Source organism: Anopheles coustani, assembly GCF_943734705.1.
Source record: "Anopheles coustani chromosome X unlocalized genomic scaffold, idAnoCousDA_361_x.2 X_unloc_25, whole genome shotgun sequence".
NCBI lineage: Eukaryota > Metazoa > Arthropoda > Insecta > Diptera > Culicidae > Anopheles > Anopheles coustani.
The window spans coordinates 140,001-167,500 of NW_026525132.1; the positions used below are offsets into that span (position 1 = coordinate 140,001).

Consider the following 27,500-nt stretch of genomic DNA (forward strand, 5'->3'; position numbering starts at 1 on the left):
TTGCGACTACTTTGTTTCAATGTCCAATATGTACCGTTGGACTCGGTTAACGGGCTGTTAGCCCGCGTGTGGTTTAACTCACTGATACCTTCCATTGCCCATACGCTAGTTTGTTTGTGTTCCTTTGGTCAACTTCCATACTTGAATCATTTGTGCTACCGCTGCTGCTTCGACGCTACTTTGACATCTTCGCTTCTATTTAAATAAATAAATAAGCTGAAGCTAGACATCAGTAAACACCACCACAGACACCACAAGCACGCCTTCTCCTCGTACTTCCGCCTCACGCGGGAACACGGACGCTCTAAATACTTCGAATTCCAATGCCAGTATATTGTAAACCACGGGTTCTTTAATGCTAGCGGGTCGTCGCGACCCTAGTTAACATCATGGTGCACGTCTCGTGACGGGTGTCACGGCGTAGTTAAATGTATGCGATACATTTCTCAAATATAAGCGCTCAGTCATCTGTACATCATGGTAGGTTCCCACGACGTGCAATATGCGTTCAACTTATCAATGTTCATGTGTCCTGCAGTTCACATTATGACGCGCAGTTAGCTGCGGTCTTCATCGATCCATGAGCCGAGTGATCCACTGCCGAGGGTGACTAACTTGCGTAAGCCGCCGCTGTGCGCGTATACCCGTTCCCCGTAGGGAGGAGCAAGCCGCCGCTTAGAGACGAAGCATAAAGTGTCCTCATTCCACATAGGGCAAGCTGGATTAATCCATTTTACCCAGGACGGCCGAAGCGGCGTGGACCAGGGGAGAACTGAACCTTATACTTCACACCACAGTAAGTCTACGTGTCCTCTTCCACATAGGGCAAGCTAGAACTAACTATCTTACCCAGGACTGCCGAAGCAGCGTGGACCAGGGGAGGAACACACTTTTCATGGAAACGTAAGGCATCCATGACTGCCATAACGTAAGCCGCCGCTGTGCGCGTATACCCGTTCCCCGTAGGGAGGAGCAAGCCGCCGCTTAGAGACGAAGCATAAAGTGTCCTCATTCCACATAGGGCAAGCTGGATTAATCCATTTTACCCAGGACGGCCGAAGCGGCGTGGACCAGGGGAGAACTGAACCTTATACTTCACACCACAGTAAGTCTACGTGTCCTCTTCCACATAGGGCAAGCTAGAACTAACTATCTTACCCAGGACTGCCGAAGCAGCGTGGACCAGGGGAGGAACACACTTTTCATGGAAACGTAAGGCATCCATGACTGCCATAACGTAAGCCGCCGCTGTGCGCGTATACCCGTTCCCCGTAGGGAGGAGCAAGCCGCCGCTTAGAGACGAAACATAAAGTGTCCTCATTCCACATAGGGCAAGCTGGATGAATCCATTTTACCCAGGACGGCCGAAGCGGCGTGGACCAGGGGAGAACTGAACTTTATGCTTCACACCACAGTAAGTCTTCGTGTCCTCTTCCACATAGGGCAAGCTAGAACTAACTATCTTACCCAGGACTGCCGAAGCAGCGTGGACCAGGGGAGGAACACACTTTTCATAGAAACGTAAGGCATCCATGACTGCCATAGTGCGTAAGCCGCCGCTGTGCGCGTAAACCCGTTCCCCGTAGGGAGGAGTCAAGCCGCCGCTTAGAGACGAAGTATTAAGTGTCCTCTTCCACATAGGGCAAGCTAGAATGAACTATCTTACCCAGGACCGCCGAAGCAGCGTGGACCAGGGGAGAACTGAACTTTATACTTCACACCACAGTATTGAGTAATGTGCCCTCTTCCACATAGGGCAAGCTGGAATGTTCCATTTTACCCAGGACGGCCGAAGCGGCGTGGACCAGTGGAGGACTACACAATCATGAGGTTTGATATCGACTTGTGTGTTTCAATAGGGTACCGATGGTATGTTTTGAACCGATTTGATTTAGCCATTCTGAAGTCATCACTTGGTTGAAGCGCTGAACTAGGGAGGGGCATCGTTTACATATATATTGGTTTTTGCATGCTCTACTAGGTTAATGTCATGAGGTTGGCTATCGAGCATGCCCAAGTGATGACTTGATTGTGTGCTTGCTTGAATTCTTCACATTTCATACCATCGGTTAGTTGTCGAATCATTCCTCGATCATAACCTTCGTTCTTGGTTCATGTATGCTCTCTTCCACATAGGGCAAGCTAGAATTAACTATCTTACCCAGGACCGCCGAAGCAGCGTGGACCAGGGGAGAACTATACTTTGTCTTGTATGCCCTCTTCCACATAGGGCAAGCTAGAATGAACTATCTTACCCAGGACCGCCGGAGCAGCGTGGACCAGTGGAGGACTATACTTTGTTCATTACACCACAGTATTAAGTATGGTGTCCTCTTCCACATAGGGCAAGCTAGAATTAACTATCTTACCCAGGACCGCCGAAGCAGTGTGGACCAGGGGAGGACTATACTTTATACTTCACACACTAGCCATATTGAAGTCATCACTTGGTTGAAGCACTGAACTAGGGCGAGTCTATCGTTTACTTTGCATTGGGATAATACGCTGCATGCTCTCTTAGGTTAATGTCATGTGGTTGGCTATAGAGCATGCCCAAGTGATGACTTTGTTTAAAGCTCAACAGGTAGAGTATTATGTCCTCTTCCACATAGGGCAAGCTAGAATTAACTATCTTACCCAGGACCGCCGGAGCAGCGTGGACCAGGGGAGAACTATACTTTGTCTTGTATGCCCTCTTCCACATAGGGCAAGCTAGAATTAACTATCTTACCCAGGACTGCAAAGCAGCGTGGACCAGTGGAGGACTATACTTTGTTCATTACACCACAGTATTAAGTATGGTGTCCTCTTCCACATAGGGCAAGCTAGAACTAACTATCTTACCCAGGACCGCCGAAGCAGTGTGGACCAGGGGAGGACTATACTTTATACTTCACACACTAGCCATACTGAAGTCATCACTTGGTTGAAGCGCTGAACTACGGCGGGGTAATCGTTTACAGGTTATAATCATATAGCTGCATGCTCATTAGTAGATAATGGAATATTGTATGGCAATATGAGCATGCCCAAGTGATGACTTTGTTTCAAGCTCAACAGGTAGGGTATTGAGTCCTCTTCCACATAGGGCAAGCTAGAATGAACTATCTTACCCAGGACCGCCGGAGCAGCGTGGACCAGTGGAGGACTCTATACTTTATACTTCACACCACAGTATTGAGTACGACTTGCATAAAGCCCCTAATGAGAACCACGAGGGCTCTCTCAATGTAGAACCACGAGGGCTCTAGTACCGATTCTCTCGGTACGGCTTGGTCCGTGTTCCTTTATGCTTGTACTCTTAGAAAGTCTCAACCCGGAGGTCTTGACTTTGATTGTCATATTTGGACTACGACGGGGCATCCGACCATTGCTGATCGAACACCCCTGATTCACCATCTTTCGGGTAGGCGGTACGCGTACCTCCGGACGCGGAAGTCTCAACCCGGAGGTCTTGACTTTGATTGTCATAGTTGGACTACGACGGGGCATCCGACCATTGCTGATCGAACACCCCTGATTCACCATCTTTCGGATAGGAGGTGCGCCCACCTCCGACGCGGAAGTCTCAACCCGGAGGTCTTGACTTTGGTTGTCATAGTTGGACTATGACGGGGCATCCGACCATTGCTGATCGAACACCCCTGTTACACCATCTTTCGGATAGGCGGTGCGCGACACCACCGACGCGGAAAGTCTCAACCCGGAGGTCTTGACTTTGTATTGTTGGATAGTCCTCTTCCACTATAGGGCAAGCTGGAAATATTCCATTTTACCCAGGACTGCCGAGGCAGCGTGGACCAGGGGAGAACTTCACGGAATCTTCAGGCATCCATGATTGCCATAGTGCGTAAGCCGCCGCTGTGCGCGTCAACTCGTTCCCCGTGAGGAGGAGTCTAGCCGCCGCTAAAAGACGAAGCATTAAGTGTCCTCATTCCACTATAGGGCAAGCTAGAATGAACTATCTTACCCAGGACCGCCGAAGCAGCGTGGACCAGGCGAGGACTACTTTATACTTCACACCACAGTATTGAGTACGACTTGCATAAAGCCCCTAATGAGAACCACGAGGGCTCTCTCAATGTAGAACCACAAGGGCTCTAGTACCGATTCTCTCGGTACGGCTTGGTCCGTGTTCCTTTATGCTTGTACTCGCGGAAAGTCTCAACCCGGAGGTCTTGACTTTGATTGTCATAGTTGGACTACGACGGGGCATCCGACCATTGCTGATCGAACACCCCTGATTCATCATCTTTCGGGTAGGCGGTGCGCGCACCTCCGACGCGGAAGTCTCAACCCGGAGGTCTTGACTTTGTATTGTCATAGTTGGACTACGACGGGGTATCCGACTCATCGAATACCCCAGAAGCACACCATCTTTCGGGTAGGCGGTACGCGTACCTCCGGACGCGGAAAGTCTCAACCCGGAGGTCTTGACTTTGGTTGTCATAGTTGGACTATGACGGGGCATCCGACCATTGCTGATCGAACACCCCTGTTACACCATCTTTCGGATAGGCGGTGCGCGACACCACCGACGCGGAAAGTCTCAACCCGGAGGTCTTGACTTTGTATTGTTGGATAGTCCTCTTCCACTATAGGGCAAGCTGGAAATATTCCATTTTACCCAGGACTGCCGAGGCAGCGTGGACCAGGGGAGAACTTCACGGAATCTTCAGGCATCCATGATTGCCATAGTGCGTAAGCCGCCGCTGTGCGCGTCAACTCGTTCCCCGTGAGGAGGAGTCTAGCCGCCGCTAAAAGACGAAGCATTAAGTGTCCTCATTCCACTATAGGGCAAGCTAGAATTAACTATCTTACCCAGGACCGCCGAAGCAGCGTGGACCAGGCGAGGACTATACTTTATACTTCACACCACAGTATTGAGTACGACTTGCATAAAGCCCCTAATGAGAACCACGAGGGCTCTCTCAATGTAGAACCACGAGGGCTCTAGTACCGATTCTCTCGGTACGGCTTGGTCCGTGTTCCTTTATGCTTGTACTCGCGGAAAGTCTCAACCCGGAGGTCTTGACTTTGATTGTCATAGTTGGACTACGACGGGGCATCCGACCATTGCTGACCGAACACCCCTGATTCATCATCTTTCGGATAGGAGGTGCGCCCACCTCCGACGCGGAAGTCTCAACCCGGAGGTTCGGACTTAGAGTTTTTCCCATTTAAAAGTTTTTCTCTTAGCCATACTGAAGTCATCACTTGGTGAACGATTGAACTAGGGCGGGTTAATCGTTTATAGGTATCATGTGGTTTGCATGCTCTCTTAGGTTAAGGTCATGTGGTTGGCTATCGAGCATGCCCAAGTGATGACTTTGTTTCACGCTTGCTTGATTTCTTCATGATTCCCTGTTATATAGTGTAATCATTCGAGAACAGGGAATCTTTGGTTTTGCTCAACAGGTATTGGATGTCAACTTGGTATCTAGATCGCATTAAGTCTCAACCCTTAGGTTCGGACTTGTATAGTGACATCTTGTTACGGTCTTGAGTCTCAACCCGCAGGTTCGGACTACTTAGTGTTTGATCGAATATAATATGGCAACTTGTGCCTAAGTCTCAACCCGCAGGTTCGGACTTCTGTTTATTTGGCCAATGTATGTATAAGGCAACTTGTGCCTAAGTCTCAACCCGCAGGTTCGGACTTGTGTATTTGTTCGAAGTCATGTATAAGGCAACGTGTGCCTAAGTCTCAACCCGCAGGTTCGGACTTGTTAGTGTTTCGTCAACTTTCATATGGCAACTTGTGCCTAAGTCTCAACCCGCAGGTTCGGACTTGTGTATTTGTTCGAAGTCATGTATAAGGCAACTTGTGCCTAAGTCTCAACCCGCAGGTTCGGACTTGTGTATTTGTTCGAAGTCATGTATAAGGCAACGTGTGCCTAAGTCTCAACCCGCAGGTTCGGACTTGTTAGTGTTTCGTCAACTTTCATATGGCAACTTGTGCCTGAGTCTCAACCCGCAGGTTCGGACTTCTATAGTGTTTCGTCAATTATCATATGGCAACTTGTGCCGAAGTCTCAACCCGCAGGTTCGGACTTCTGGAAGGATCACTTGGCCACTAATGATCCTTCCGCAGGTTCACCTACGGAAACCTTGTTACGACTTTTACTTCCTCTAAATCATCAAGTTCGGTCAACTTCGATAGAGCAGACGCGGTTCACGAGGATCCAGCGAACGATCATCTCCAAAGACCTCACTAAATAATCCATCGGTAGTAGCGACGGGCGGTGTGTACAAAGGGCAGGGACGTATTCAACGCTGGCTGATGACCAGCACTTACTAGAAGTTCCGAGTTCATATGGACCATTGCAATCCATAATCCCTACTAAGTGAGTATTTGAGTGATTTCCCGTTCCTCTCGGAATAGGAGACACGCTGCTACCCACATTGTAGCACGCGTGTAGCCCAGAACATCTAAGGGCATCACGGACCTGTTATCGCTCGATCTCATTTTGCTAAACACAAATTGTCCTGCTAAGCAGCGTACCGTAAGTGCACTTGCGCACACGAACAGCGAAGGTGTCAGGTCATACTCCACCGAAAGGTCCTAACCCGTTCCAATCGGCATCGACGCATTAACGCTGACTGCGTTCTAGTTAGCATATGTGAGTCACGTTCGTTATCGGAATTAACCAGACAAATCAATCCACGAACTAAGAACGGCCATGCACCACTACCCTTAAATTTGAGAAAGAGCTATTAATCTGTCTCACCTCCATAAGTTCGGACCTGGTAAGTTTTCCCGTGTTGAGTCAAATTGAACCGCAAGCTCCATTTCATTGTGGTGCCCTTCCGTCAATTCCTTTAAGTTTCAACTTTGCAACCATACTTCCCCCGGAACCTGACTTTGGTTTCCCGGAAGCTACTGAGAGCACCTGGTTGTAGCGTCTCCCAATTGCTAGTTGGCATCGTTTACGGTTAGAACTAGGGCGGTATCTAATCGCCTTCGATCCTCTAACTTTCGTTCTTGATTAAAGAAAGCATCCTTGACAAATGCCTTCGCTTTAGTTAGTCTTACGACGGTCTACGAATTTCACCTCTCGCGCCGTAATACTAGTGTCCCCAACTACTTCTGTTAATCATTACCTCCGGTCTGAGTACAAACCAATGAAAGATTAGACCAAGGTCGTATTCCATTATTCCATGCAAGATTATTCTAGGGCGTTTGGGCACCCTGCTTTAAGCACTCTAATTTGTTCAAGGTAAACGTGAGCGGTCGAGCTCTATGTTACACTTGCACCCGTTGAAGGGCACACCATGACACAGACTTGGTGCCCTACCACACCATTGAGTCGCAACCAGATTCCGACTTGGCCCACCGACCACGGGTTGACCGGGTCGGCGGAGCCGGACTGTGTTGGACAAGTATCAACTTCGAACGTTTTAACCGCAACAATTTTAATATACGCTAGTGGAGCTGGAATTACCGCGGCTGCTGGCACCAGACTTGCCCTCCACTTGATCCTCGTAGAAGGATTTATGCTCTACTCATTCCAATTATGAAACATCATTAAAGAGTTTCATATTGTTATTTCTCGTCACTACCTCCCCGTCCCGGGATTGGGTAATTTACGCGCCTGCTGCCTTCCTTGGATGTGGTAGCCATTTCTCAGGCTCCCTCTCCGGAATCGAACCCTGATTCCCCGTTACCCGTTGCAACCATGGTAGTCCTCTATACTACCATCCATAGTTGATAGGGCAGATATTTGCGAGATCTGTCGTCGGTGCGAGACCATACGATCAGCATCATTATCCAGACTTCAACTCAATGACACGGAGAACCCGCGATTGGTTTGACTAATAAGTGCACCAGTTCCCGCGAGGGTCCTGGCATGTTGCATGTATTAGCTCTAGATTTTCCACAGTTATCCAAGTAACTAGGTTGATGATCTCGTAAATTATAGCTGTTATACTGAGCCTTATGCGGTTTCACATTAAATCTGTTTGTACTTAGACATGCATGGCTTAACCTTTGAGACAAGCGTATATTACTGGTAGGATCAACCAGAATTCCGACTTTGCGTTCGAATGTTCATTGTCCCATTGCACCCGGAGGAGCAAACACCACGTTCTATATGTTGTCAAGTCCGGTAGCACACGGGAGGCGAGCCCCCGTGCGAACCTCATTGCCCTCGTATCACACACACCCGATGCACCGGACAGGCACTTGAGCGGCATTCGACTCCGCTAAGCGCTCGTGCGCCCGATTGTGCATGCGCTGACGGGGCCTTCATACCCCTACCACAGCGACCTTATGCCAAACTTCCATGAATACTTAGGTGAGCTGACAAGGGCCTTCATTTCCCTACCATCAACTAAAGGACACGCTAGGCGCGTCCGATCATTGCAACTGCGGGGCTTTCATACCCCAATCACCACAGTACGCAATTCACCAGAGTTTAATCACAACCCCCCCGGACATGGCACACTATTAACTTGCAACAAAACTTAGTGTGTGCCGGGCACATCGGTTCCACAAAATCATTCCCGATGTACCCCAATTGGGGTTGTGAACGCATCCATGGTCCTCTGACACACCCAACCAAGCGTGGATACTACATACCTCAAACACCCAGTACACTAACAGACAAATCAACATATGGTTGCTTTCCCCCAGACATTTGCCAATCACTTGGCACCCGGACGGGAACTCGCTCCTGATTGCGCCATTGCCACCCATTTGCCAAGAGCGAGTTCTGTATGTAGATTTCATTTGGAAAGACAACCGTGTACTGGATATTCTATCCGACGATTACAGATGACGAGTACGAGACTCGACTACACTCACGGATAATACATTTTGGGTCGAGATTGCTTTCGGGGTTTTCGATTGGTCTTGCGCTTGTAAACGTATAACTTTGACTTGTGGTAACCTCGGTATGTTAGTCGATCACGTGGTTGTGAACTGGGTACGGGTGGGCAATCTGTTCACTTGCACTCTGGGTAGGAATATGGTGAGCGCTATAGGTTAAAGATCATGGTATGGTTCCATCGTGATGACTTTCGCTAGATAGTAGGATGTTTGGATAGTTATAACGTTTTTGGCCATTTGTTCATAGTGTTCGGTTCATTGAGGAATTCGATTGGTCTTTGCTTCACACACGTGGTCGATCACTTGGATGTGAACTAGGGTGAGAATAAGGTGTTCACTAGTGCTCTTAGGTTTTGGATCAGTACTGAGCACTTGATTGGTTTCGCATAATATGTATCCATAGTGATGACTCTTTCCAGCTTAAGATTTCGTGACCGGTTTCGAATCCTTCCCACGTTCGCTTTTACTTGGTTAGGTTTTCGAGTGTAGATTTGAAAGCAATCTCATGTATGTATCCCATCTGATATAAGCCACTGACAGTTCATGTCACCTCGTTCAACTCTCGCTGGGTCACAGAAGTATGTTACTGCGCCCATTATCCCTACTCGGATAGGTTCGGTTCGTTCGTTTTATACTACGGTGAGTAAACTCAATTTGTGCATCGCATAGCCATGGAAAGCAAGCTTTCGCGGGCCTCTTCGACTGTTTTGATACGAGCTGTGCCCGTGATGCTTGTCATCCCAGGATACTAGACCCCTTTGGACGACCGCATGACCATCAGAAAGTAAATTCCACGTTCGGTTTATTTGCTACTTCCACCGTTCTAGTACTATGGGGTTGGAACCCCTAACATAAAGTATCTATGTAGAACCACGAGGGCTCTCAATGTAGAACCACAAGGGCTCTAGTACCGATTCTCTCGGTACGCTTGGTCCGTGTTCCTTTATGTTTGTACTCTTGTGTGTATAAAATTCATGTTCGATTTGGGATATTTGCTACTTTCACCTGTGCGCTGTGTATAACTACGGAGAAACTCAATTTGTGCATCGCATAGCCATGGAAAGCAAGCTTTCGCGGGCCTCTTCGACTGTTTTGATACGAGACTGTGCCCGTGATGCTTGTCATCCCAGGATACTAGACCCCTTTGGACGACCGCATGACCAACAGAATGTAAATTCCAGTTCGTTTTTGGATATTTGCTACTGTCACCGTTTGAGTACTATGGGGCTTGAACCCCTAACATAAAGTCTTTGTGTAGAACCACGAGGGCTCTATAGTACCGATTCTCTCGGCACGCTTGGTCCGTGTTCCTTTATGTTCGTACTCTTGTGTGTATAATATTCATGTTCGGTTTGGGATATTTGCTACTGTCACCGTTTGAGTACTATGGGGCTTGAACCCCTAACATAAAGTCTTTGTGTAGAACCACGAGGGCTCTATAGTACCGATTCTCTCGGCACGCTTGGTCCGTGTTCCTTTATGTTCGTACTCTTGTGTGTATAATATACATGTTCGGTTTGGGATATTTGCTACTTTCACCTGGGTCCCGTTCTTCATACAAGTCTGCCTTGCTAATGTGGTAACTTTATAGTGTAGTTCTGACATCCCAATTTTGGGACTTAGCCGATTTTTCATGAATTTCCATATGACCCATAGGGTCCCTTTCTTCATACAAGCTTGCCTAGGGCGATCGGTCAAAACTTGTCTTACTATTCGATTGGTCTTCGCAGTTTCACCCTAGGCAATTCGCCTAGGTCTGTCTTCTTGAGGAGGCCAAAACCCGAAATAAGGAGGTCTGGCCGACCCTGAAACCTCCCCTGTCTTAACTACACTAACCCGATTTTTCAGGGTCCTCAGCGCCATACAACTTTGCCTAGGTCACTTATACTCTTGACTTAGGCCATCTGACTTGGTCCGTGTTTCTTCCTAGGGTTCACCTAGGTACTTTGCCTTGCTTGATGTGGTAACTTTTTAGTGTAGTTCTGACATCCCAATTTTGGGACTTAGCCGATTTTTCATGAATTTCCATATGACCCATAGGGTCCCTTTCTTCATACAAGCTTGCCTAGGGCGATCGGTCAAAACTTGTCTTACTATTCGATTGGTCTTCGCAGTTTCACCCTAGGCAGTTCGCCTAGGTCTGTCTTCTTGAGGAGGCCAAAACCCGAAATAAGGAGGTTCGGCCGACCCTGAAACCTCCCCTGTCTGAACTACACTAACCCGATTTTTCAGGGTCCTCAGCGCCATACAACTTTGCCTAGGTCACTTGTACTCTTGACTTAGGCCATCCGACTTGGTCCGTGTTTCTTCCTAGGGTTCACCTAGGTACTTTGCCTTGCTTGATGTGGTAACTTTTTAGTGTAGTTCTGACATCCCAATTTTGGGACTTAGCCGATTTTTCGTATATTTCCATATGACCCATAGGGTCCCTTTCTTCATACAAGCTTGCCTAGGGCGATCGGTCAAAACTTGTCTTACTATTCGATTGGTCTTCGCACTTTCACCCTAGGCAGTTTGCCTAGGTCTGTCTTCTTGAGGAGGCCAAAACCCGAAATAAGGAGGTTCAGCCGACCCAGAAACCTCCCCTGTCAGAACTACACTAACCCGATTTTTCAGGGTCCTCAGCGCCATACAACTTTGCCTAGGTCACTTGTACTCTTGACTTAGGCCATCTGACTTGGTCCGTGTTTCTTCCTAGGGTTCACCTAGGTACTTTGCCTTGCTTGATGTGGTAACTTTTTAGTGTAGTTCAGACATCCCAATTTCGGGACTTAGCCGATTTTTCGTATATTTCCATATGACCCATAGGGTCCCTTTCTTCATACAAGCTTGCCTAGGGCGATCGGTCAAAACTTGTCTTACTATTCGATTGGTCTTCGCACTTTCACCCTAGGCACTTTGCCTAGGTCTGTCTTCTTGAGGAGGCCAAAACCCGAAATAAGGAGGTTCAGCCGACCCAGAAACCTCCCCTGTCTGAACTACACTAACCCGATTTTTCAGGGTCCTCAGCGCCATACAACTTTGCCTAGGTCACTTGTACTCTTGACTTAGGCCATCTGACTTGGTCCGTGTTTCTTCTTAGGGTTCACCTAGGTACTTTGCCTTGCTTGATGTGGTAACTTTTTAGTGTAGTTCAGACATCCCAATTTTGGGACTTAGCCGATTTTTCATGTATTTCCATATGACCCATAGGGTCCCTTTCTTCATACAAGCTTGCCTAGGGCGATCGGTCAAAACTTGTCTTACTATTCGATTGGTCTTCGCACTTTCACCCTAGGCAGTTTGCCTAGGTGTAGCTTCTTGAGGAGGCCAAAACCCGAAATAAGGAGGTCCAGCCGACCCTGAAACCTCCCCTGTCTTAACTACACTAACCCGATTTTTCAGGGTCCTCAGCGCCATACAACTTTGCCTAGGTCACTTATACTCTTGACTTAGGCCATCTGACTTGGTCCGTGTTTCTTCCTAGGGTTCACCTAGGTACTTTGCCTTGCTTGATGTGGTAACTTTATAGTGTAGTTCTGACATCCCAATTTTGGGACTTAGCCGATTTTTCATGAATTTCCATATGACCCATAGGGTCCCTTTCTTCATACAAGCTTGCCTAGGGCGATCGGTCAAAACTTGTCTTACTATTCGATTGGTCTTCGCACTTTCACCCTAGGCAGTTTGCCTAGGTGTAGCTTCTTGAGGAGGTCAAAACCCAAAATAAGGAGGTTCAGCCGACCCAAAAACCTCCCCTGTCTGAACTACACTAACCCGATTTTTCAGGGTCCTCAGCGCCATACAACTTTGCCTAGGTCACTTGTACTCTTGACTTAGGCCATCTGACTTGGTCCGTGTTTCTTCTTAGGGTTCACCTAGGTACTTTGCCTTGCTTGATGTGGTAACTTTATAGTGTAGTTCTGACATCCCAATTTTGGGACTTAGCCGATTTTTCATGAATTTCCATATGACCCATAGGGTCCCTTTCTTCATACAAGCTTGCCTAGGGCGATCGGTCAAAACTTGTCTTACTATTCGATTGGTCTTCGCACTTTCACCCTAGGCAGTTTGCCTAGGTGTAGCTTCTTGAGGAGGTCAAAACCCAAAATAAGGAGGTTCAGCCGACCCAAAAACCTCCCCTGTCTGAACTACACTAACCCGATTTTTCAGGGTCCTCAGCGCCATACAACTTTGCCTAGGTCACTTGTACTCTTGACTTAGGCCATCTGACTTGGTCCGTGTTTCTTCTTAGGGTTCACCTAGGTACTTTGCCTTGCTTGATGTGGTAACTTTTTAGTGTAGTTCAGACATCCCAATTTTGGGACTTAGCCGATTTTTCATGTATTTCCATATGACCCATAGGGTCCCTTTCTTCATACAAGCTTGCCTAGGGCGATCGGTCAAAACTTGTCTTACTATTCGATTGGTCTTCGCACTTTCACCCTAGGCAGTTTGCCTAGGTGTAGCTTCTTGAGGAGGTCAAAACCCAAAATAAGGAGGTTCAGCCGACCCAAAAACCTCCCCTGTCTAAACTACACTAACCAGATTTTTCAGGGTCCTCACCGTCATACAACTTTGCCTAGGTCACTTGCACTCTTGACTTAGGCCATCTGACTTGGTCCGTGTTTCTTCCTAGGGTTCACCTAGGTACTTTGCCTTGCTTGATGTGGTAACTTTTTAGTGTAGTTCTGACATCCCAATTTTGGGACTTAGCCGATTTTTCATGTATTTCCATATGACCCTTAGGGTCCCTTTCTTCATACAAGCTTGCCTAGGGCGATCGGTCAAAACTTGTCTTACTATTCGATTGGTCTTCGCACTTTCACCCTAGGCAGTTTGCCTAGGTGTAGCTTCTTGATGAGGCCAAAACCCAAAATAAGGGGGTTCGGCCGACCCAAAAACCTACCCTGTCTAAACTACACTAACCAGATTTTTCAGGGTCCTCAGCGCCATACAACTTTGCCTAGGTCACTTGTTCTCTTGACTTAGGCCATCTGACTTGGTCCGTGTTTCTTCCTAGGGTTCACCTAGGTACTTTGCCTTGCTATAAGTTCTGACATCCCCATTTTGGGACTTAGCCGATTTTTCGTAAAATACCATATGACCCATCAGGGTCCTTTGCTTCATATAAGTTTGCCTTGCTTGGTGTGGTAACATTTGAGTGTAGTTCTGACATCCCCATTTTGGGACTTAGCCGATTTTTCGTAAAATACCATATGACCCATCAGGGTCCTTTCCTTCATATAAGTTTGCCTTGCTTGGTGTGGTAACATTTGAGTGTAGTTCTGACATCCCCATTTTGGGACTTAGCCGATTTTTCGTAAAATACCATATGACCCATCAGGGTCCTTTCCTTCATATAAGTTTGCCTTGCTTGGTGTGGTAACATTTGAGTGTAGTTCTGACATCCCCATTTTGGGACTTAGCCGATTTTTCGTAAAATACCATATGACCCATCAGGGTCCTTTCCTTCATATAAGTTTGCCTTGCTTGGTGTGGTAACATTTGAGTGTAGTTCTGACATCCCCATTTTGGGACTTAGCCGATTTTTCGTAAAATACCATATGACCCATCAGGGTCCTTTGCTTCATATAAGTTTGCCTTGCTTGGTGTGGTAACATTTGAGTGTAGTTCTGACATCCCCATTTTGGGACTTAGCCGATTTTTCGATCCATACCATATGACCCATCAGGGTCCTTTGCTTCATATAAGTTTGCCTTGCTTGGTGTGGTAACATTTGAGTGTAGTTCTGACATCCCCATTTTGGGACTTAGCCGATTTTTCGTAAAATACCATATGACCCATCAGGGTCCTTGCCTTCATATAAGTTTGCCTTGCTTGGTGTGGTAACATTTGAGTGTAGTTCTGACATCCCCATTTTGGGACTTAGCCGATTTTTCGTAAAATACCATATGACCCATCAGGGTCCTTTGCTTCATATAAGTTTGCCTTGCTTGGTGTGGTAACATTTGAGTGTAGTTCTGACATCATCATTTTGGGACTTAGCCGATTTTTCGTAAAATACCATATGACCCATATGGGTCCTTTGCTTCATATAAGTTTGCCTTGCTTGGTGTGGTAACATTTGAGTGTAGTTCTGACATCATCATTTTGGAACTTAGCCGATTTTTCGTAAAATACCATATGACCCATCAGGGTCCTTTCCTTCATATAAGTTTGCCTTGCTTGGTGTGGTAACTTTTTAGTGTAGTTCTGACATCCCCATTTTGGGACTTAGCCGATTTTTCGTAAAATACCATATGACCCATCAGGGTCCTTTGCTTCATATAAGTTTGCCTTGCTTGGTGTGGTAACATTTGAGTGTAGTTCTGACATCCCCATTTTGGGACTTAGCCGATTTTTCGTAAAATACCATATGACCCATCAGGGTCCTTTGCTTCATATAAGTTTGCCTTGCTTGGTGTGGTAACATTTGAGTGTAGTTCTGACATCCCCATTTTGGGACTTAGCCGATTTTTCGTAAAATACCATATGACCCATCAGGGTCCTTGCCTTCATATAAGTTTGCCTTGCTTGGTGTGGTAACATTTGAGTGTAGTTCTGACATCCCCATTTTGGGACTTAGCCGATTTTTCGTAAAATACCATATGACCCATCAGGGTCCTTGCCTTCATATAAGTTTGCCTTGCTTGGTGTGGTAACATTTGAGTGTAGTTCTGACATCCCCATTTTGGGACTTAGCCGATTTTTCGATCCATACCATATGACCCATCAGGGTCCTTGCCTTCATATAAGTTTGCCTTGCTTGGTGTGGTAACATTTGAGTGTAGTTCTGACATCCCCATTTTGGGACTTAGCCGATTTTTCGATCCATACCATATGACCCATCAGGGTCCTTTGCTTCATATAAGTTTGCCTTGCTTGGTGTGGTAACATTTGAGTGTAGTTCTGACATCCCCATTTTGGGACTTAGCCGATTTTTCGATCCATACCATATGACCCATCAGGGTCCTTTGCTTCATATAAGTTTGCCTTGCTTGGTGTGGTAACATTTGAGTGTAGTTCTGACATCCCCATTTTGGGACTTAGCCGATTTTTCGTAAAATACCATATGACCCATCAGGGTCCTTGCCTTCATATAAGTTTGCCTTGCTTGGTGTGGTAACATTTGAGTGTAGTTCTGACATCCCCATTTTGGGACTTAGCCGATTTTTCGTAAAATACCATATGACCCATCAGGGTCCTTTGCTTCATATAAGTTTGCCTTGCTTGGTGTGGTAACATTTGAGTGTAGTTCTGACATCCCCATTTTGGGACTTAGCCGATTTTTCGTAAAATACCATATGACCCATATGGGTCCTTTGCTTCATATAAGTTTGCCTTGCTTGGTGTGGTAACATTTGAGTGTAGTTCTGACATCCCCATTTTGGGACTTAGCCGATTTTTCGTAAAATACCATATGACCCATCAGGGTCCTTGCCTTCATATAAGTTTGCCTTGCTTGGTGTGGTAACATTTGAGTGTAGTTCTGACATCCCCATTTTGGGACTTAGCCGATTTTTCGTAAAATGCCATATGACCCATATGGGTCCTTGCCTTCATATAAGTTTGCCTTGCTTGGTGTGGTAACATTTGAGTGTAGTTCTGACATCATCATTTTGGGACTTAGCCGATTTTTCGTAAAATACCATATGACCCATCAGGGTCCTTTGCTTCATATAAGTTTGCCTTGCTTGGTGTGGTAACATTTGAGTGTAGTTCTGACATCCCCATTTTGGGACTTAGCCGATTTTTCGTAAAATACCATATGACCCATCAGGGTCCTTGCCTTCATATAAGTTTGCCTTGCTTGGTGTGGTAACATTTGAGTGTAGTTCTGACATCCCCATTTTGGGACTTAGCCGATTTTTCGTAAAATACCATATGACCCATCAGGGTCCTTGCCTTCATATAAGTTTGCCTTGCTTGGTGTGGTAACCTTTTAGTGTAGTTCTGACATCATCATTTTGGGACTTAGCCGATTTTTCGTAAAATACCATATGACCCATCAGGTTCCTTGCCTTCATATAAGTTTGCCTTGCTTGGTGTGGTAACATTTTAGTGTAGTTCTGACATCCCCATTTTGGGACTTAGCCGATTTTTCGTAAAATACCATATGACCCATCAGGGTCCTTTGCTTCATATAAGTTTGCCTTGCTTGGTGTGGTAACATTTGAGTGTAGTTCTGACATCCCCATTTTGGGACTTAGCCGATTTTTCGTAAAATACCATATGACCCATCAGGGTCCTTTCCTTCATATAAGTTTGCCTTGCTTGGTGTGGTAACACATGAGTGTAGTTCTGACATCCCCATTTTGGGACTTAGCCGATTTTTCGTAAAATACCATATGACCCATCAGGGTCCTTTCCTTCATATAAGTTTGCCTTGCTTGGTGTGGTAACCTTTGAGTGTAGTTCTGACATCCCCATTTTGGGACTTAGCCGATTTTTCGATCCATCCTATATGACCCATCAGGGTCCTTTTTCTTCATATAAGTTTTCCAAGACTTAGTGCTTTTTACCTTTGGACACCAATATCACCCTTACGGGTTTCTTTGATCTTCTCACTTTGTATTGACCAAATGTAGGTCTTGCCATGCCAAACATATAATTGTTCTACACCAAGTCTCTATCTCGTACCGCCAGCTCGGTACATTCGATCAACCTGCCCTTAAGGCACCCGGGACTTAGCCAATTTTTCACATTTTTCATGATTTTGAGGCAACTTTTCTCGACTTTGTCACCTTATATCACCAAGATCCTTTCCCTTTAGCGCTTCACTCTGTTCGTATGATATTTAGCGCTGACTATCACCTTTCTATCGCTGAGCTCAACTTCTTATTCGGTGCCATAGAGCCAGAGATATTTGGTGTATGCTGTTATAAGGGAAGTTTGTCACTTTTTCAAAGGCCCACTTTGGGACGCCCATATCTCACCTTCACGTATCTTCGATCTTCTTGTCGTCTATGGACGAAACTTAGGTCTTGTATTGGCCAAGTTATAAATGTTCTACGGCCAAGCCGTATCTCTTACCGCCAGCCCGGTATTCATGGACTTAGTCGGATTTTCGCCTCTCGTGGTAACAATTTCTGACTTTGACTCACAATAACACCCGAACGGTCACATGCTAGCGCTTTGCTTGGTAGAAATTATAGTTAGCGCTACCTTTTCTCTTTCCATCGATACCTTGTTCGTTCCATTCCATGCCATACAGCCGAAGTTATGATGTTTCCCGTTTTCCATATCATGTGGAGCTTATGCTCTGGGAAAACCATCTAACACCTGTACCACCCTTTTGGGTACCACCGATCTCGTCACTATGTTCGGGCCAAATATAGGTTATAACATGCCCAACATATAATTGTTCTACACCAAGTCTCTATCTCTTACCGCCTGCTCGGTATTTTACTCGTAAGTCCAAATTTCACAACTTGTACTTTTTGGCCCAATGTACTCGAGTTTCAATTTTGGTAACATTTTTCGACTTTGACGCTTAATAACTTCCAAATCATGCTAGTTAGCGCTTTGCTTTCTTCAAGTCGTATCTAGCGCTGGGTGTTACCTTTCCAAAACATATCCTAGCTTAACAATCCATGCCATACAGCCGGAGCTATACGGTGCACAAGTCAAATCCATTTTAGCCATGTTTCATTTTTGCCAATTTTTGACCACTCGTATCACCCTTCCAGAGTGGTCCGATCTTCTCGCTTTCTATGGCCGACTTTTAGGTCTCGTAGAGGCAAACTTATAAGTATTCTACGTCAACCCGCTATCTCTTACCGCCTGCTCGGTATTCTTGGTCTTGTGTGATTTTTGGCCATTTTGGTATTATTTTTCCACTTTGTCGCTTAATAACTCAGTTTTGCTCAACACTTAGCGCTTCGGTTGTTTGGGATTATAGTTAGCGCTCGGTTCGACCTTTCCAACACTGATCTTAGCTTGTCGATCCGTTCCATACAGCCTGAGTTATTCGCGATACCGTGTTTCAACCCATTTCTCAAGTCTCGTTTTGGTCCAACATTGAACCAGCCATATCACCCTCTTGGGTACCTCCGATCTTCTCGCTCTATATTGGCCAAAGTTAGGTCTTGTGGTAACGTACTTATGATTGTTCTACGCCGTGTTCGTAGCTCTTATCGTTCGCCCGCTATTTTCGATCATAAGGTGAATTTTCGCCTCTAAACCACCATTTTTTACCTTTGCCCTCTAATATGACCGACTTGCTCAACACCTAGCGCTTCGCTTGGTAGGACACATAGCTAGCGCTCGTCAAGACCTTTCCAACGCATATCCAAGCTTTCCGATCCGAGCCATACAGCCTGAGCTATAGGCGATACCGTTTTTCCCATTTTCTTGGTCACATGCACTTTAGGGTACCCCTTTTTGCCTTTGACCCTTAATACCTCCTCCGGCTCACTAGTAGGCGCTCAGCTTGGTAGGATACATAGCTAGAGCAGGCCTTCACCTTTCCAAAACTGCCGAAAGTGTACCGATCCGACATCTAGAACCAAAGTTATGGTCATTCCCATCATGCTCTACTTTCATGGTCAACCTCCACCAAGCACACCTAGGTTGGACCAACTTTCACCAACACATCTCGAACCCCAAATTTGCTTCGACGTACTAGGTTTCCCTAGTAAAGTGGTCAAAACATCCATTACAACACGACTGGTCTTTCTGGTGGTCGACCTAGGCGACTTTGTTCGACGACCACCACCCCATGGAACTAAAAGACGTCCCTTGATACGGACCACCGATACATTTTCCGGCCTGTCTAAACTACACTCATCGAAATTTTTTTGGGTCCCCACCGTCATACAAGTTTCCCTAGGTCAAGTTTTTCTTCCGGATCGGCCGCGGACCTCACTTTTCATTATCTAGGGAGGCCATAGGGCCCCAAAAGGGGTTTTTTAAAATTTTCGACACTTTCGACTTTGGTCGGATTTTTTCCGATTTTGGTCCGACCTAGGGACTTGGTGGTCCAAGGAGCCTCGGGACCAAACTTTTTTCTCAGGGGTCCCTACCTCCATACAACTTTGCCTAGGTCAATTTTTTGTTCCAAATCGACCGCGGATTTCACTTTTCAATATCTGGGGCTCGTGTAGAGTCCGAATATGAGGTTTTCTCATTTTTCGACATTTTCGACTTTTTTCGACTTTTTTCGGGTTTTTCGACCTAGGGGTCCGCCGAACAATTTTTGGGTCAAAAATTTTTATTGAACTAGTCGAAAGTACGCAAAAAGATAAGACTTTTTGCCGAAGACACCATGCCCCGGAACCGACTCCTTCCCCTTCAAAATTGGGGACAAACGTGATTTTTGAAACTTTTCCTTAGGGAGCCCAAGACTTAGAAAATTTTCAAAATCTCGATTTTTCGATTGCGAGCTAGCGCTTTGCGGTCTTCGGCAATGTTGTAGATCTCGACGAGATAAGACTTTTTGGTCAAGGTACATTTTCCACTCCGACCCCTCCTTCCCCCCGCAAATCGCCCCCAAAAGTGCAATTTTTGCATTTTCACCTCTTTGCACGCACTGTTCGGCCCAAATGGCCACTTTCTATGGGTCTGAGCGCTTTGCGGTCTTCGGCAAACTTTTAGAGCGTACCCAGTTCTAATTATAATTGTTCTACACCACCTTCGTACCTCTTCATCCCTGGCCACTATTCGCGTACCAAGGTAATTTTTGTTCATTTTGTCAACATTTTTCATCTTTGACTGCTTATATCGGCCTTGCCATGAACCGATAGCGCTTCGCTGTGTTCTAACGTAAGTTAGTACTACTCAATACCTTTCCAAATCATGTCTTAGATTGTCATTTGCTTGCATACAGCCGGAGCTATGAGCGATACCGTAAAAAGTACCGAAACTTGGAAAAATCCTTGGATCGCCCATATCCCCCCTTTGGGGGCCAGATATCGAAAAAAGTTCTGATTCAAAAAGTTGCGCCTTAACGTGTTCTAGTTATGCCTAGAACATTTCACTTCGCTAGCTGGCCTGCAACTTAGCCGTAATTGGGATTTTAGGGTGTTCTTGGAGGGCCCATTTCCTGCGACTTGGTATCTTTTGGGCCCTATGTTTCTCTAATATCTCCACAAGTTTTCCAGATAGCTTTCTCATACTTTAAGAGTGCCTAGAGCACCTCAAGACCTTTCCAACGCTATGCCGTTCGCCTCGCTCGGACATCTACAGCCGAAGTTATTCGAGGTACACGGTACCTTACCCTGTTTTCTCAGTACTTGGTCGAAAATTTCGATCAGCCATATGACCGACTTGGACAACCCTGAGCGGGTTGGCCCCATATAACTAAACTTTCGTCTCGTGGAGGCAAACTTATAAATATTCTACGTCAACTCGCTATCTCGTACCGCCTTGACGGTATACTTGGTCCAAGGGCCATTTCCAGCGACTTTGTCGCCATTTCGCTCTAAGTTTCGCTAATACCTTCGTCCGTGGACATGGTGATTTTTTGTTCGTATTTTTCCTTGATAGTCCCACTCAAGACTATTCCATACCAGAGCCGAGCGTCCCGCTAAGTGCCATACAGCCTGAGCTGTAATTCATGAAAGGTACCTCTACCAGTTTTTGTCATACTTGGGTACAAACTTTGGATCGACCATATCTCCACTTTGGAGGCCAGCCAGCACCTTGGCCCCATATACTTTTTTGTTGGTCATACCATGCACCAAATATAATTGTTCTACGCCAACTTGCTATCTCTTCTCCAACTTGCCGTTATTCTTGGTCCAAGTCTCATTTCATTCGTTTTTGGACCCATTTTGCTATATGTTTCACTAATAGCTTCGGCCATGGACAAGCTGATTTTCTGTTTGTATTTTTCCTTGATAGTTCCACTCAAGACCATTCCAAAACACACCGCAACTTGTCGCTCGGTGGCAAACTGACCGAGTTATAATTCATGAAAGGTACCTCAATTTGGTACACCACGTGGTCGGCCCAAACCATAAACCGACCAAACGACCGACTTGGAGCACCCTGACCGGGTTGGCCCCATATAATGAAAGTTGCGTCTCTACACGCCCAACTTATGATTATTCCACGCCAAGTCGCTATCTCTTACCGGTAAGCCGGTATTCACCTTCCAAGGGGGATTTTGGTCAAGTGCCATTTCCTGCGACTTGGTCCCCGAATACGACCATCATCACCTAATATCTCCGTGGTCTTTCAATTCAGCCTCATGAAACTTTCAGGGTAGATAGGTCTCCCCGAGACCTTTCCAACAGTGAGCCGTTTGCCTCGCTCGGCCATCTACAGCCGAAGTTATTAATGGTACTTGGTACCTTACCCTGTTTTTTCCATACTTGTTCGTACTTGGGTACAAACTTTGGATCGCCCATATCTCCACTTTGGAGGCCAGCCAGCACCTTGGCCCCATATACTTTTTTGTTGGTCATGCCATGCACCAAATATAATTGTTCTACGCCAACTTGCTATCTCTTCTCCAACTTGCCGTTATTCTTGGTCCAATTCCCATTTCATTCGTTTTTGGACCCATTTTGCTATATGTTTCACTAATAGCTTCGGCCATGGACAAGCTGATTTTCGATTGGTATTTTTCCTTGATAGTCCCACTCAAGACCATTCCAAAACACACCGCAGCTTGTCGCTCGGTGGCAAACTGACCGAGTTATAATTCATGAAAGGTACCTCAACTTGGTACACCACGTGGTCGGCCCAAACCATAAACCGACCAAACGACCGACTTGGAGCACCCTGACCGGGTTGGCCCCATATAATAAAAGTTGCGTCTCTACACGCCCAACTTATGAATATTCTACGCTAAGTCGCTATCTCTTACCGGTAAGCCGGTATTCACCTTCCAAGGGTGATTTTGGTCAAGTGCCATTTCCTGCGACTTGGTCCCCGAATTGGACCATCATCACCTAATATCTCCGTGGTATTTCAACTCAGCCTCATGAAACTTTCAGGGTAGATAGGTCTCCCCAAGACCTTTCCAACGGTGAGCCGTTTGCCTCGCTCGGCCATCTACAGCCGAAGTTATTAATGGTACTTGGTACCTTACCCTGTTTTTTCCATACTTGTTCGTACTTGGGTACAAACTTTGGATCGCCCATATCTCCACTTTGGAGGCCAGCCAGCACCTTGGCCCCATATACTTTTTTGTTGGTGATACCATGCACCAAATATAATTGTTCTACGCAAGCTTGCTATATCTTCTCCAACTTGCGGTTATTTTTGACTCAAGTCCCATTTCCATAGTTTTTGGTACCAATTTGCTCTATGTTTCGCTAATAGCTTCGCCCAAGGACTTTGTGATTTTTTGTTCGCATTTTTCCTAAATAGTCCCACTCAAGACTATTCCAAATCACACCTTAGCTTGTCGCTCAGTGCCATACAGCCAGAGTTTTAATTCATGAAAGGTACATCACCTTGGTACACCACGTGGTCGGTCCAAACCATCAACCAACCATATGACCGACTTCGAGTCGAGCTAGCGGCTAGGCTCAATATAATGAAATGCGTGTCTTGATGCGGGCTACTGACGGTCTGAACAATGTAGCTCGCTAGCTCGTCTCTAAACTTGTGTTTTGGTCGAATATTGGGTGTTCATGTACCACTTCGGGTAACATGGACTTTGGTGCAACTTTACCACTTGTGCACTTAATAACTTCCCGGTCATTCAAGTCTTTGCCTTCATACTTTCAGGGTAGTTAGGTCTCGTCGAGACCTTTCCATACATATGCCAAACTCATCGATCGGACATCTATAGCCCGAGTTATTCGCGGTACACCGTACCTTACCCTGTTTTTTCCTCAATTGGGTACAAACCTTGGAACACCCATATCGCCCCTTTAGAGACTAGCTGGCACGTTGGCCTCATATAATGATAAGTGCACCTCAACTAGGGCTACTGACGGTCAGAACATTTCAACTTGCTAGCTCGGGCCCACACTTGTGTTTTTCTCGAATATATGGTTCAAGTGTGCCACTTTGGGCACTTTTGGACATTTTGTCCCCACACAACTTTCTTGCCTTGGTAGATAGGGTCTTGTGATCTTGGGCAAAAAGATGCACCAAGATATAGTCTAACTTTCGTTCTTGTACCGCAAAGCGCTATCTCAAACACCCGAGGAGATAGAAAGTGATTATGTTCGGTATATCGGTCTTCCATGGCCTACTATGGTAAGCCCCTGCAGGTATGCAACCGAAGGTGCTTGGTACATGTATTTGGTGCAATATCGGTGCAAAGTAGTTGTTTCCTTGATCGGGCTATAACTTTCTTGGTTGATGTTGGATTGCTTTGCGGTCTTCGGGGGATAGTTAGGGAACATGTTGGCCAACATTTCCTTATTCCTCAGCCTGGCCGTACCTCTTACCGTCTAGGCGGTATACATGCTCTAAGTTGGAACTTGTGTTCCTTTGGGTATCTTCTCTGACTTTGACGCTTAATAACTTTCGTTCATATGCAGTCTAAGCTCTGCAACTCTCAGGAAAGCTAGTACTACTCATTTCCTTTCCATATCAGTCTTTGGCTTGTCGATCCGATGTCTACAGCCTGACTTATTCACGTTGCCTGTGAAGGTAGGTTTTTGCCCATTTTCCAGTTCATGTGGTAACATTCCCGGACTTTGCCGGCTTTCTCTTCATGTGGTAACTTGCTTGCTTGTGTGGTAACTTGAAAGTGTATTTCCGACAGACCCAATCTCGGACTTAGCCGATTTTTCTCTTCATATTATATGGATCCATCACTAGGCCATCTTGCTTGCTTGTGTGGTAACTTGAAAGTGTATTTCTGACAGACCCAATCTCGGACTTAGCCGATTTTTCTCTTCATATCATATGGATCCATCACTAGGCCATCTTGCTTGCTTGTGTGGTAACTTGAAAGTGTATTTCTGACAGACCCAATCTGGGACTTAGCCGATTTTTCTCTTCATATTATATGGATCCATCACTAGGCCATCTTGCTTGCTTGTGTGGTAACTTGAAAGTGTATGTCTGACAGACCCAATCTGGGACTTAGCCAATTTTTCTCTTCATATCATATGGATCCATCACTAGGCCATCTTGCTTGCTTGTGTGGTAACTTGGAAGTGTATTTCTGACAGACCCAATCTGGGACTTAGCCGATTTTTCTCTTCATATTATATGGATCCTGGACTTAGCCGATTTTTCTCTTCATATCATATGGATCCATCATTAGGCCATCTTGCTTGCTTGTGTGGTAACTTGGAAGTGTATTTCTGACAGACCCAATCTGGGACTTAGCCGATTTTTCTCTTCATATCATATGGATCCATCACTAGGCCATCTTGCTTGCTTGTGTGGTAACTTGGAAGTGTATTTCTGACAGACCCAATCTGGGACTTAGCCGATTTTTCTCTTCATATCATATGGATCCATCACTAGGCCATCTTGCTTGCTTGTGTGGTAACTTGGAAGTGTATTTCTGACAGACCCAATCTGGGACTTAGCCGATTTTTCTCTTCATATCATATGGATCCATCACTAGGCCATCTTGCTTGCTTGTGTGGTAACTTGGAAGTGTATTTCTGACAGACCCAATCTGGGACTTAGCCGATTTTTCTCTTCATATCATATGGATCCTGGACTTAGCCGATTATTAGGTTATTATATATGGATCCTGGACTTAGCCGATTTTTCTCTTCATATTATATGGATCCTGGACTTAGCCGATTATTAGGTTATAATATATGGATCCAGGACTTAGCCGATTTTTCTCTTCATATAATATGGATCCTGGACTTAGCCGATTATTAGGTTATTATATATGGATCCGGGACTTAGCCAATTTTTCTCTTCATATAATATGGATCCGGGACTTAGCCGATTTTTCTCTTCATATAATATGGATCCGGGACTTAGCCAATTTTTCTCTTCATGTGGTAACGTATGCCAATCGCTCACAAGTCATGGGATAAGGGTACTTGTGTTCTTCCATCTTCTAAGTCCCGCACGGGGACATCGTGATCGCCCCAAGTCCGGAATAGCGCCAAGTCAAGCCCCACGGTGGCCGTGCAGGACCTGTTAGCGGCGGCCCCACTGACAGCACTAATCCGGACTTAGAAATTATATCTTTCTAATCGAACACCACACACGCAACACCACCATACCACCATCTCCTTGCAAGTACCTAAGTACCCGCAACTCCATGGTGAAGGCAATGTCACTCCATCACCAACCTCTTTGCATTGCAAGCACTTGCGTACCTACAACACTCCGAAGAAGGCAACGGCGCGCGATGCTCGACTCCACACACCACACCACACCACACCACCGATGGCCAGCCAGCCAGCCAGCCCAGCTAAGGGCTAACCCACCAACCAACCACCAATGGCCTAGGCCAGCCGGATCCCACCTTCAAGTCCAAGCACAGCCAAGTGCAAGTACCGCCAAGTGTTCACCAACCAACCATCACACCAGGTCAGCCGGCCAGTACCCACCTTCAAGTGCCATTACCCTCGGGTGCAAGCCCAATCAAGTGTTAACCAACCAACCCGGCCAAGGCAGCCAACAGGCCGGCACCCTACAGCACCGACCCGCCATCACCACCTCAACCGTTGACCATGCAAGTGGCCTCGGACAACAGGTGACACCCGAAGTACATCCGAAGAACGTATATCAAGTGTTTGCTCACCAAGTCCTCAACCAACCCCAAGTACCCGGAGGTACCCAGAGTGTTGGATCCGCCAACCCGTCCCGGCACTCCAAGTCCTTGCGAACCCAAAGTGTTTGCCCGGTAGGGCCATTGTATCACAACGCTTGCGACCATGCAAGTGGCCTCGAACAAGGTGACAGGGGTATCTTCACCAAGTTCTCAACCAACCCCAAGTACCCGGAGGTACCCAGAGTGTTGGGTCCGCCAACCACTACCAGCACTCCAAGTCCTCGCGAACATAAAGTGTTTGCCCGGTAGGGCCATTAGACCACAACGCTTGCTAACCATGCAAGTGGTCTCGGACAACAGGTGACACCCGAAGTACATCCGGAGAGTGTACAACAAGTGTTTGTTCACCAAGTCCTCAACCAACCCCAAGTACCCGGAGGTACCCAGAGTGTTGGGTCCGCCAACCACTACCAGCACTCTAAGTCCTCGCGAACCCAAAGTGTTTGCCCGGTAGGGCCATTAGACCACAACGCTTGCTAACCATGCAAGTGGTCTCGGACAACAGGCGATACCCGAAGTACATCCGAAGAGTGTATATCAAGTGTTTGTTCACCAAGTCCTCAACCAACCCCAAGTACCCGGAGGTACCCAGAGTGTTGGATCCGCAAACCCGTCCCGGCACTCCAAGTCCTTGCGAACCCAAAGTGTTTGCCCGGTAGGGCCATTGTATCACAACGCTTGCTACCATGCAAGTGGCCTCGGACAACAGGTGACACCCGAAGTACATCCGGAGAGTGTACAACAAGTGTTTGTTCACCAAGTCCTCAACCAACCCCAAGTACCCGGAGGTACCCAGAGTGTTGGATCCGCCAACCCGTCCCGGCACTCCAAGTCCTTGCGAACCCAAAGTGTTTGCCCGGTAGGGCCATTGAATCACAACGCTTGCTAACCATGCAAGTGGTCTCGGACAACAGGTGACACCCGAAGTACATCCGGAGAGTGTATATCAAGTGTTTGTTCACCAAGTCCTCAACCAACCCCAAGTACCCGGAGGTACCCAGAGTGTTGGATCCGCCAACCCGT

General features: G+C 46.5%; 1 non-coding gene across 1 annotated transcript; it reads right to left on the reverse strand.

Moving 5' to 3' along the window:
- Window positions 1-454: 454 nt before the first annotated feature.
- Window positions 455-609, reverse strand: LOC131270370 (5.8S ribosomal RNA). The gene has a single exon (XR_009179467.1). It is a non-coding gene; the product is annotated as a 5.8S ribosomal RNA (ribosomal RNA).
- Window positions 610-27,500: the final 26,891 nt, after the last annotated feature.